The sequence below is a fragment of the Dasypus novemcinctus genome, chromosome 23 (assembly GCF_030445035.2).
Source record: "Dasypus novemcinctus isolate mDasNov1 chromosome 23, mDasNov1.1.hap2, whole genome shotgun sequence".
In the NCBI taxonomy this organism is placed as follows: domain Eukaryota; kingdom Metazoa; phylum Chordata; class Mammalia; order Cingulata; family Dasypodidae; genus Dasypus; species Dasypus novemcinctus.
In genome coordinates, this window is record NC_080695.1 from 26,121,895 (window position 1) to 26,135,878 (window position 13,984).

The following is a 13,984-nucleotide window of genomic DNA, read 5'->3' on the forward strand; positions in this document are numbered from 1 at the left end:
AAATTTATTCATACCTTTTTTACTAGTTCTACAGTCTGATCACTCGTGTCCTCATGCATCTACATCTTAAAAATTAAACTTTGTAGAGAATAACAGTCTGCAAATTCCAAAATATATTTTATTTCTGTTGAAAGGCAATATCTTACCAATCATAGGATACTCTGTCAAGTTCTGTAATATATAAAGAATATCAATAAATCAGTTTTGGATAGATTGATTTTATTTTAGGTTTCTGAAAGTACATTTAAAAGTCCATGGGCAAGTCCAGGGCCTCAATATTATAAATATAGATGTTCATAATTTTGTTTGATGGTAATAGATAATTTAAGAGCTTTCACAACCAGAGCACAAAACTGCTACGGTAAATTCAAGCCTAAGTTAAGTGTCTTTGGTTGTATTGGTGAGAAAGGTGGGAAAAGATACCTTCAGTAATTGTAAATCATTAACACAAAAGAGAAAGGTAATTTCTGTGACAGTAATGCCTCAGAAGTTCAGATTTGAGGAACAAAAGGCAGCTAATGCAAGAACTGATCAATTTGGAGGAGAAGGCAGGAGAAACACTCTGCGAGGCAGACTCTTGCTCTCACCTCTTAGTAATGATCTTGTGATGGGGATTTCCGATTTCTTAATGGCTTAAATGCCCCCAAAATTTAAAATAAAACTCTGCATCCTTGACTATTGAATGTAAACCAATTAAGAAATAAACCCAAGAAGTAGCCCCTCTGTGGGATTATTCCAGCATCATTTGAAGTTTGTAATTCTTTGAAAAAAATTGTTTTGGAATAAAATTACAATTAGGTTTGTGCTTTAAATTGTTCAAACATCTAGCCTATTAATAGCAGTCCCTTGTAGAAACTCCATGCTTCTTGTTCAAAAGAACGGTCATTTACATGGTATTTTGGATTTGCCTACCTCTTCATCAACATGTTCAAATAGTGAGGCTGAATTTTTAACATTTTATGTACTTGCTTAATCACAGATCTGTCTGTCCATCCATCCGCCCATCCACCCACCCATCACCCATCAACCTGCCTCTGCTCCTTCCCTCCTTCCCTCCCTCTCTCTCTCCCTCACTTTCCCTCTTATTTTTGGTGCAGTTCAAACTAAATTTAGACATCAGTACACTTCCCCCTAATACTATGACAATCCTTAAATAGAGCTCAATACTGTTTACAGATTGCCTGTTCTTTTTAAATACAATTATAATGAGAACACAAGGCTTTTAAATCAAGACTTGAAAAATGTTTGAAATAATTCAATTCAGTACATGATATTTTTGAGGGGCTGGAAAAATTTACTAGATGTGGAGAGTTCATGATGAACTGCCAGGTCATCATATATCACACATTGCTTCCCTTTTGTGACCCTGCAGTAGTTATGATGATTCACTTGTTCCCTCTCATGGCGATTTTACTTTGTTAATGAGCATAATGTCATCTATCCATTTCCTCTTGATGAGCCATTTACAAGAATGAAACACACATACCTCAAGTGCACATGTACTAGTGTTTGCCAAATACACATGCCAGTGGAATGCAAAACTCTTTGAAGTCATAGCACACTATCATCATCTCAGAAGGTGCCACTATGCCCCTTCCCAGATAATCTTAGCTTCACTGCAGGTAAATTTTGCCTGTTAAAAATTTTATATAAAAGGAACAATGTCATATGTATTTTATGTCTTGCTTCTTCTGCTTAGAATGGTGTTTTTGAGATTAAGTCATCAAGGTGTATGGTTCACTAAATGATTCCTATCCATTGCTAAGTCATATTCTCTTGAATGAATATCTTCATCTAAAGACCTGTTTTCAAAGAAACAGTTGGAATTAAGGTATCTAGCTTTAACGACAATAGAGTTAAATCCAGAGCAATTTATGTAGAGCAGTTATCAAGAGTAGTCTGAACTGACTCCACGGAAATCTTTGTCTTCATTCACATAAGAGTGTAATAGAATCAAAATCAAGAATCTTGGGGAAATTGCACGTTATTAGTATTCTCTTAATATCAGCATATTGGTTCTATTTACTGCCTTAAAAGTTGATTACTTATAAATCAAGTCATCACTCCATTGTTTTTAAAATTGGTTTTATGCATGGTAAAAATCAACTTACCCACAAAAACATCTTTCAGGCAGATCCCACTACAGTGTTAGACACAGGATCAGGTAGGGCCCATAGTAAACTAGAAGCAATTTCCTACTAAACGACTCCCAAATTTGCCATATATAACAACACTGAGACGATACAAAAAAATCCTGAAGCTGACAACTTCAAGTTTTTCTTGAGTAGCTCCTTCCATTGGACAGTTTTAAAGGGCATGGTTATTCCTTAGAGTTCGGTTTAAACTACCTATTGATGATTCATCGTATTTGCTATATTCCATATTTCTTTAAGACGTCTCACTAGTTCAACTATTATAGTTTCGGCTACTTGATATTCTGCCTTACATTTTCCTATCTGGACCTGAATTTTATGGATTTTCTGTCAACACTGCTCACTCATTAGGAATTATTTCAATTGCTATTTTATTCTGGAAAGTTATTCTACCTGTAAGCACAGTAAATTAACTTGTAGGCAAGTTGCGAGTTATAAAAAAGCGGCACTTTTATAGTCATGGTTCTTTTATTTTCTTTTAGATTAATAATGTACATACAAATTAATGCTTAAAATTGAAGCCCACCTTGTAAAATAATTGTCTTAGGAAAGAACCCAAGGAATAAGAGAACTGTATAATCTCAATGAGAAAACGTCAATGTTCAAATTCTTTATATCAAAAAGTAAATATTATGTATCAGTCACTTTCATACAGTTTTAGAATTGTGAATTCTTACAACCATCCTGAAAACCAGTTTCATAATATGTATCTGAGACCCTAAAAATTTCCTATCTTTATATTCACTACAAGTCCACTTATAGAAATCTAGCTTAAAGAACTAGTCAGACATGCATTCTAAGACTTTGACCATGGATATTTAATGGGATAGTCTTTGTTAGACTGCAAACATGGCAACAACCTTAATGTAGGGGACTTGTGTATCACATGTATCTATTCTTTTTTTCTCTTTTTAAAAATCGTTACATTAAAAAAATATAAGAGGTCCCCATATACCCCCCACCTCACCTATTCTTGTAGTCACCTAAAAGGATCTGTTTTTGACCAATGGGAAAAATAAGAAATCACTTCACAAAGCAAACATTCATAGTATTTATTAAAAAAAAAAAAACAGCAGGATAATACCTGAACGTGATACTAGGACACAGTTAGTTGACATTCATAAGTCACCCTTAAGGACTGAAATGACTTCAGACTCCAGGTAAAAGTGGTATCTTCTGATCATGTTCTTTCTCATTCTCTCATCTTTCTTGCACATTCAACCAAATGAGGGGACTTTGGACTTGTGTAAAATTTAGGTACTTTTGAACATGTTAATAATGGAAGAGAGAGTAAGACCTTAATACATTTGGCCTAAAGCCTGAGATTTAAAACATCATTTGGGAGGAAGCAGATTTGGAACCCCATGCGCAAGGAGTGCACCCCGTAAGGAAAGCCTCCCAGTGCAAAAGAAAGTTCAGCCTGCCCAGGAATGGTGCCGCGCACACGGAGAGCTGACACAACAAGATCATGCAACAAAAAGGAACACAGATTCCCGTGCCGTTGACAACAACAGAAGCGGACAAAGAAGAACACCCAGTGACTAGACACAGACAACAGACAACTGGGGTGGGGAGGGGGGAGAAATTAATTAAATAAATAAATCTTTAAAGAAAAGAAGAAAACATCATTTGGAACTAATTATTTTGCATAAAATGAGCTTTGCAAGTGACTGCAACTTAGCAGTTAAAAATGCCCAGAAGCACGTGGAGCTGCCCTGGATGGTGCTTCAGAGGTAATCACCGGACATTGTAAATCCTCACAGGGCCCCCTGGATGGAATGGAGGAGAGTATGGGCCATGATGTGAACCATTGTCTATGAGGTGCAGAGGTGCCCAAAGATGTACTTACCAAGTCCAATGGATGTGTCATGATGATGGGAACGAGTGTTGTTGGGAGGGGGAGAGGGGGGGTGGGGGGTGGGGTTGAATGGGACCTCACATATATATTTTTAATGTAATATTATTACAAAGTCAATAAAAAAAAAATGCCCAGAAGCTATGGATATAAATCTTTCTAAAGTTGAAGACACTTTCCCTATTTTATTTATTGAAATGGACCTAACATAGTAAATGAATTTTCCTCCTTGTATATTGATTGGAAAATTCCTTGGAAATCAGAAGGTAAAGTTCAGAATACAAATGTGAATGGATAGGGAGAAGGGAAAAGTGTTTCCTATTTCCCTCTCTGTTTCTCTCCTTTCAAACATCCAACCTCAGTTCTTATTTACACAGGTATCTGCTGTCTTTTTCCTGAGCCTTCTCCTCTAGCTCAGCTCTTGGCTGTTGAAGCCCTTGTCCTTGCTCTCAGCTGCCTGCCCATGTCTCCTCCTGCTCTCCCTTGTCTTCTGCTTAGAATGACATGGGGGGAAAGGAAGCTCATTGCCTTCTGAGTGAGGCTGTGACATTAGAGATATATACATCACTTTCCCATTGCCTCTGGATGCATTTTCCAAAAGCAGTATTATCATAAATGGTAGTTAGATATAGAAAAATATTCCAATATCTCAGCAAGTTTTTTGGGCTGGCCTCAGCATCTGATTGCCATTTACAATATTTGAATGAGAAAATATGTTCCAGATGACCCTTTGCAAGGGTTAAGTTTGGTCCAGGCTGAATTTTATTGAGTCATAATTCAATTATCTCTTCAGGGGCTGACTGGAGGTTTGGAAGCACTTTTATCCTTTCTGGAAGATGTTGGCCAACATTTCTTTTGTTGTTTGTGCATTTTCTTATGCAGTGTCCAATTCATTTAATGTTTGGGTGACCCCTGATTTCAGTGGTCTGGGAAAACCATTAGACCTGGGTTGTTGGAATTGTTTGCTAATTCAAAGTTACCCAATTGAGTAAGATTTCTTCAATACTTTCTGGTTAGGGAAAAAGGTATATCTTAGACCAAAGATTTTGCATATATATATATTTTTTAATTTATTGAAATATACCACTCATACATAAACATACATAAACAATAAGTGTATTATAGTTGTGAACTTACAAAACAAACATATGTAACATCAAACGAACATATATAACATCTTACCCTACCACCAATAACTTGCATTGTTTTTAAACCTTTTTAACTAATGATTGAAGAGCATTGTCAAAATATTACTACTAAACAAAGTAGTTTTCCTCTAACCAATCAATTGTTATTATCTTTATATCATTTATATATGAACATACATAAACAATTAAGTGTATAATAAAAGTTACAAAGCAACTTACAAAGTGAACTTACAAAGCAAACGTGCATAACATCATACAGGGGTCCCGTACATCAACCCTCCACCAACACCTTGCATTGTCATGAGATGTTTGTTATAAACTATGAAAGAACACTGTCAAAATCTTACTACTAATCATCGTCCTTATCTTACATTTGGTGTGCTTTCCCCCCAACCCATCCTATTATTATTTTTTAAATATATTTTTAAAGACAGAAGTGGTAAACTTATAAAACAATCATGCACATATTCAGAATTCCCAAACAACACCCCTCCATCAACACTCCATAATGAGGTGTGTCATTTGCTATAGATAAAATAACATCATCTAATTGTTACCATGTCCATAGCATACATTTGGCTCACATTTTCTATACTGACTCAGTATCAACACAGTACACTTTTTTCATAGATGCAAGAGTATTATAATGTTACTACTAACCACAGTCCTTAGGTCACTCCACCTGTATTTTTCCCATGCTTCTCCACATTGCCAACACCCTGCAGTGGTGATATACATTTGTTCTGGCTAACAAAGGACATTCTTGCATCTGTACCATCAGTCACAATTGTCACCCACCTCTTGGTTTACTGTGCTATCCAGTTCCTAGATTATTCTCAAGCATTCTATCAACTGGTATTTACATAACTAGACTACCATTTTCAGTCACATCCCCATTTATAAGCTAACTGTTACATACTGGGTGTTGCCATCCACACTATACATTTCCACAATTTTACAGTAAAGCTATTTAACACTTCTACGCACATTAAACATCACTAGTCCACTCAGTCCTTCTCTTATCTCCTTTAAGAATCCACCACCTACTACCGGGTCTTAAAGATATTTTCCAATAATTTCTTCTGGAAGTTTTATGGTTTTTGCTTTTATTTTTAGTTTTTTGATCCATTTTGAGATAACTTTTGGATAAGGTGTGAGATAGAGGTCCTCTTTCCTTCTTTCAGCTATGGATGTCCAATTTTTTCAGCACCATTTGTTGAATGGGTTGTTCTGCCCATTTGTGAGTTTGACAGGCCAGTCAAAAATCACTTGACCATACCTGTGAGGGTCTGTTTCTGAACCATAAATTAGGTTCCATTGGTCTATTGTGTCTGTCTTTAGGCTAGTACCATGTTGTTTTTTACCACTATAGATAGTTATTATGATTTAGAGTCTGGAGATGAGGATTCACTTTTCCTTTTTTATGATGTTTCTGGCTATTCAGGACTCCTTACCCTTCCAAATAAATGTAATGATCATGTTTTCAATTTTTTCTTTAATGCTGGTGGAATTTTTATCAGGATTGCATTAAATCTGTGTTATATCAATTTGAGTAGAATTGACATCTTAATGATATTTAGTCTTCCAGTCCATGAGCATGGAATGTTCTTCCAGTTATTTAGGGCTTTTTTGACTTGTTTTTACATTGAGTTTCAGTTTTCTGAATTCAAGTGCTTTACAACATTGATTAAGTTTATTCCTGACGATTTGAGTTTTATCTGCCATATTTTCTTTTCACCACTCTTTTGACACTTTTAGTTATTTTAATCGATATAATCTTCATTTCTAGACTCTCTTCCAGAACTCTTTCCTGTCTTTTATTTTCAGGCTCTAGCACACCCTTTAGTATTTCCTGAAAATCTGGTCTCTTGCTTAGAAATTCTCTCAGTTTCCGTTTATCTGTGAATATTCTAATTTCACTCTCATTTTTGAAAAATAGTCTTGCCGAATATAAGATTCTTGGTTAGAAGTTTTTCTCTTGTAGTATCTTAAATATATCTTTGTCTCCATGGTTTCTGGAGAGAAATCAGCACTTAATCTTATTGGATACCCCATATATGTTATGCATTGCTTTTCTGTTGCTGCTCTCAGAATTCTCTCTTTGTCTTTGGCCTTTGATATTCTGATGGGCATGTGTCTTAGAGTTGGTCTATTTGGATTTTTTCAGATGGGAGTATGTTGTGCTTCTTGGACAAGGATATCTATGTCCTTCAATAAGGTTGGGAAATTTTCTAACATTATTTCTAACATAATAACAATATTCCTTCTGCCCCTTTTCCCTTCTCTTTTCCTTCTGGGACACCCACGACACATATGTTTGCATGCCTTTTGCTGTCATTTAGTTCCCTGAGACCTTGTTCATTTTTTCCATTCTTTTCTTCATCTCTTCTTTTGTATGTTCACTTTGAGGCCATTTCTTCAAACTCACCAATCCTTTCTTTGCCTCCTCAAATCTGCTATTATATGATTCCAATGTTTTTTAAATTTCGTTGACTGTACCTTTCATTCCCATAAGATCGGCTATTTTCCTATGCATACTTTCAAATTCTTCTTTGAGCTCATCCACTGTCTTCTTAATATCCTTAACCTCTTTAGCCATCTCATTGAATTTATTTAGAAGATCTGTTGAACATCGATAATTAGTTGTCTCAACTCTTTTATGTCATCTGGAGGCTGATCTTGTTCCTTTAACTGGGCCATAGCTTCCTGTTTCTTGGTGTGGAGTGTAACTTTTTGTTGGTGTCTTTGCATCTGGTTTACTAGAGTATTTATTCTGGGTGCAGTTTTTCTCTTTAGTTTAAGGCTTCCTATCATTTCTCCCTTGCTGGTTATGCAGTAGGAGCCAAACATGTAGCTAGTGTTGTAAGCTGTGGAGGCTCAAGCTGCCCTCATTGCACCAGGGACCAGTGAAGCTTCTGCCAACTTTCTCCTTTGCCAGGGGTAGAGACATTGTCACAGCTATGTGAAATAATCCACGTGCAGGCCTAGACTGTAGTTGCCCGGAGAGACTGAGGAAGCTTCACATCTCTTTCTCCTGTGCCTGGGGCAGGGATGGAGCTGCAGGTGTAGGCAGCAATCTATGCAGTGCAGGTTCAAGATGACTGCAGTTGCCCTGGCGGACTTCTGATTTTCAGCCTTTGCCAGCCAAAGTTACCTGCAGTTACCTATCTAGGTTGGTGCAGGGCTCCTCAGCCTCCTCCCCACCAGAGGGGGGGCTGAAGCCTAGGCTAGGTCTGTAGGCTGATCTGTGTGAAAGAAACCGGTTCCTGCTGACACTGAGAGTTTCAGGCAGCCTGGCTTCCCCTCAGGCTGGGGGCAGAGTCAGATTGGTGGCTACTGGCCTCTTTCTGATTTGGGCTGGTTCACACCTTCCTGTTTCCAGGGTTATCTCTTAGCCAGACAAGTCTTCCATTCAGTAGTGGAAATCGGCAGCCAACCGTCTCCTCCTCCCCTGTTTCTGGGAGATGGAGCTTCCAATTCCTGTCACAGAACAGCTCCTGGGACTGCTAGTGCAGCCAGAGCAGGACAATCACTGGCCTCCGTGGCTTGGTGGGTAATTTCCCAGAGAGGCTGGCGCAGGTCCTCACAGCTTCCTCCCTGCTGGAGGTGGCACAGAGGCCTAGGCTAGACCATAATATGATCTGGATGGGAAGAAGCTGGTCCCCACCAGCACTGGGATCCTCAAACTGCCCTACTTCCCTCTTGCCAGACTTGGAGTTAAGATGGCAGCTCCCAGCCTCTTTCTGACTTAGACAGGCTCAAGCTTTAGCTGTTCTCAGGATTTTACTGTAACCCACTGAATGTCCTCATCAATAGCTGAAACTTCCTCCCCTGTTTTGGGAAGTGGAGCTTCCAATTCCAGCCATGAAACAGCTCCCGAGGCGGCATGTGGCTCCAGTGGAGGATGGGCACCGCCCTCTGTGGCGTGGAACCTCTAATTATGAATCGTCTCTGCATCTGGGCAGTCTCCTCATTCCACTCCTTCAAGGATGTTGCAGGATGCTCTTCTGGGCTCCTGGAGCCCTGAAACAGGTGCTCCAGCTAGCTCCAGAGAGCTCTGGGTGTTTGCTAACTGCCCTGTAGCAGGAGCTGATTCTAGGAGCTCCTTATTCCATTGCCATCTTGCTGGTTGTCTTTTACACTTATTTTGCCACAGCTTTTTAAAACGATTTGTGGCTCTGGATCTCATTATGGCAATTGGAGTTTAGAAGTAAATGATTTATGGCAACTGAAGCTTTAAGTATTTTTATTTTAAATTGACCCACTTTTCCATTATGAGAGATAAGTAGATTTGTGCTTGTGTAAGGGATAAGTAAACAGAACCTTAGTGCCTTAGTGCACCAGTCTAAACTTACAAGTAAATGTAATGATTAAATGTTACTGATCTCAACATGGTTTGTCTTAGGATGTTAACATCACAACACTTTCAGGACTTAGTGAACTGCATGATGTAAGTCAAACTGTGCATGTTACATCAGAATCTAAGATACATGAAAATGTCAAACATCAGGACTTGGTAAGAGTTTTGCTGCTGTTAATCGTAATTTGGCTTTTGAGCCTTTTTGTACACCAGGTCTTTTGAGCCCTACATTTTTCCATTCTGTGGACAGCAGTAAGATTTGGGAATCTGGAAAGCTGAACCTTCTTTTGACTCTAGAACTCTCACTACTTGGACCACAATGGCTTTAGTGTCATTTTATATTTAATATATATAAAGTGTCATTTTATATTTAATATATATATAATTTATACCCCATCCAGTACTTAGGGGGTATTTTTTCCCACAATTCCTTGGGTAATTTTCACATCATTCAGCACTTCTCTTCTAGAAATGCATAAGAACAAGAAAACTGCAGGAGAGATGGTTGTTCAGATTTCTCCCCAAATTGAACAGTCTTATCCCTCTTAATGAAGAAGAGAGAATTTTTAAAGTGAATTATCAATCTTTTGCATCACCACATAAATAATTGTATTAGTGCTATTTTACTTGCTAATATTTCCTTCTTCTTTGCTTTCCCTTTGACATTCATCCATCAAGCACTCTAGCTCATAAACAGAAAAATGTGGATGCCATGAAATTTTATGCCTTCAAATAGATCCTTCATTCTTTATTTCTTTATGTGCTTGTTAGACTAGGTCCAAACTGGATCAATTGCTGTTAGCTGAAATATAGGGGATAGGTTTGAAATATGAGTTGATGTTTCTTCTTTTTAGCATATGCCCCAGTGTTTCTTTTAAATTCTAACACATTTTTCTTCCTATCTTATATGCAAATGTCAGAATAAAAAAATCTAGAGAAAAGTTAAAAGACATAATTTTGTCAAATATCTCAGAATTTGCAGGGGCAAACCTGCCTATACTTACGGCAGAATTTTCAAATGCCTGGAATGTCAACATACTAGCAGAAGCTAGAAGAGACATGAACAGATTCTTCCCTATAGATTTTGAAAGAAGGCTGGCCTGCTCACATCTTGATTTTGGATTTTCAGACTCCAGAACTGTGAGAAAATAAATTTCTGTTGTTTTAATCTACCACTTTGTAGAACTTTGCAAAAGAAGCCCAAGCAAAATAAGGCAATTTTTTGGTACCAGGAAGTGGGGTCCTGCTGTACCAAATACCTACATGTGGAAGTGACTTTGGAATTGGGTAATGGGTAAAAGCTGGAAGATCTTTGAGATGCTTGATAAAAAATGGCTGTATTGCCATGAAGAGACTGTTGGTAGAAATACGGATATGAAAGGTGATTATGTTGGGGGCTCAGAAAGAAATAAAGGGACCTGTAGACAAAGATTATATTGTCTTAGAGAATATGTAGATCATCATGAACAGAATTCTGCTAGAAAGAGGAATATTAAGGTTGTTAAGGCGGCGGACTTGGCCCAGTGGTTAGGGCGTCTGTCTACCACATGGGAGGTCCGCGGTTCAAACCCTGGGCCTCCTTGACCCGTGTGCAGCTGGCCCACGTGCAGTGCTGATATGCGCAAGGAGTGCCGTGCCATGCATGGGTGTCGCCTGCGTAGGGGAACCTCACACACAAGGATTGCGCCCCGTAAGGAGAGCCGCCCAGCGCGAAATAAAGTGCAGCCTGCCCAGGAATGGCGCCGCACACACGGAGAGCTGACACAACAAGATGATGCAATGAAAAGAAACACAGATTCCTATGCCGCTGACGACAACAGAAGCGGACAAAGAAGGCATAGCAATTAGACACAGAGAACAGACAACCGGGATGCGGGGGGAAGGGGAGAGAAATAAATAAAATAATAAAATCTAAAAATAAAAAAAAGGTTGTTAATTGTGAGAACTAAAGGAAATGCTCAATGTGTTATTGAAAATTGAAGGAAAGGTGATCTATGCCGTAAAGTGGCAGAGACCTGGAAGAACTGTGTTCTGATGTTGGATGGAAGGCAGAATTTGTAAGTGATAAGCATAGATGTTTACTTAAGGATATTTCCAAATAAAATGTGGAAGGTGCAGCCTGGTTTCTCCTTGCTACTTGTGATAAAATGTGACAGGAAAGAGATACATTGATGAATGAACTGCTAAGCAAAAAGGAGCCAAGAATTTATTTGGAAAATTCTCAGCCTAGGCACATAGTTTGCTCTGGAACCATGGCCGTGGGTATAGCTGGACAACCATTTGCTAAAAAGATTAGGTGTGTGACTTGTGGATCCAATCAAACATTTCAACAGAAAGCTGGAAGTGAGATGCAATTATCAAAGAAATACCTGTGGAGGACCCTTCCATCTAATCACTTGGACACCCCAAAATTGCACAGAAGACTGACAAGATTTTCAAAAATGTTATCTCAGCAGAAAATCTGCCATCCTGGACTCAGAGGGACAGAGATGGGGTGGAATGAAGAAAGAATGGCTCAGGAAGGCCATGCTTTCTCCCCAAAATTCTGTTCCAGTCTGGTGCTGGCTAGTTGCAATTCTTGGGGTCCCTTGGCTTGCATCTCTGCCTCCTGTTGCGTGGTCATCTGTCTACCTGTGTCTGGGATCCCAGTTTCTGCTGACTTGCCCCTACTCCTGTGTGACCTTCTCTGGCTGTGTACAAATTTCTTCTGGTAAGTCTAATAGAGGACCCCAGGAATGAGTTAAGGCCCACCCTGATTGCCTGGGACCACCCCTTAAATAAAAATATCATCCTATTTACACATGAATTCACACCCATGGGAATGTAGATTAAGATTAAGAACATGTCTTTCATTGGGGACATAATTCACCTGCCACAGGTTTATTTCATTTATTTATTTAGGTTACCATCTTTAAAATTTTATGTACAGTAAAATTCATGATTTTTAGTGTACATAGCTATGAGTTTTGAAAAATGCGTAGAATTGGGAAGCAGATATGGATCAAGCAATTGGGCTCCCATCTACCATATTGGACATCCAGGGTTCGATGCCCAGGGCCTCCAAGTGAAGGCAAGCTGGACTGTGTGGAGTGCTGGCCTACACGGAGTGCTGGTCTTGCAGAGCACTGCCTGCTCTAGAGTGCTGTCCCATACGGAGAGCTGCCTAAACAAGATGACACAACAAAAAGAGACACAGAGGAGGGACAATAAGAGATATAGCAGAGCAGGGAGCTGAGGTGGTGCAAGAGAATGATCACCTCTCTCCCACCCCAGAAGGTCCTAGAATTGCTTCCCCTAGCTGCATAATGAGAATATAAGCAGACACAGAAGAACTCACAGCAAATGGACACAGAAAGCAGACAACGGTGTGTGTGTGTCGAAATAAATCTTTTAAAAATGCCTAGAATTGTGTATCTCTCTCATGACATAGAAAAGTTCTACCACATTTTCACTGCAAAAAAAAAATTCCTGTGTAGTTTGGTCTTTTTATCCCTATGCTGTTTCCATACTGCATTAATTATTTTAGGTTCATAACAAGTCCTGACACTTGAAGAGTATATCTTACTTCGTTTTCTTTAACATCACTTGGGCATTTGGGTTCCTTTGCACTTTTACATACAAATGCATATAAAATTGGGTTTCTGATTAGGATTGCATGGAATTGATAGATTGTCTTGACATTTCTATAAATGATGTAAAGCACAGGTCTTATTGTTGGTTTTGAATTGTTATATCTTTGTATGGCATGTTATGCACTTTATCTTTTCTCACTATAGCAAACTGTTCAGACACATTAATGAGTTGGTGCAAAAGTAACTGAGGTTTTGCATGTTGAAATTTGCCATTTGATAACGGGATATACTCTTAAATCAATGTGGTTATGTTACACATCATTTCAATGTGCATTTCTTGCTTTATGGTTTTTTTGCTAATAACTTATTACTTGCTGTTTAGTTAATATTTATTTTAGATTATGGAAATGATGTTAGACAACAAGCCAATTCAAGTGATTTTTGAAATTTGAGTACAAAATGGATCATAAAGCTGCATAGACAACTCTTAACATCAACAGCACATTTGACCAGGAGCTGCTATCGAATGTACAGTGCAGTGGTGGTTCAAGAAGTTTTACAAAGGAGACAAGAGCCTTGAAGATGAGCGTAGTGGCTGGCAATCGGAAGCTGATAACAACCAACTGAGAGCGATCATCAAAGCTGATCTTCTCACAACTACATGAGAAGTTGCCAAAAAAATCAACATTGACCATTCTGTGGTCATTCAGCATTTGAAGCAAATTGGAAAGGTGAAAAAGCTCGATAAGTGGGTGCCTCATGAGCTGACCGAAAATTAAAAAATGGTTTTTGAAGTGTCATCTTCTCTTATTCTAGACAACAACAATGAACCATTTCTCAATCAGATTGTGATGTGCAATGAAAAGTGGATTTTATATGACAACCGGTGATAACCA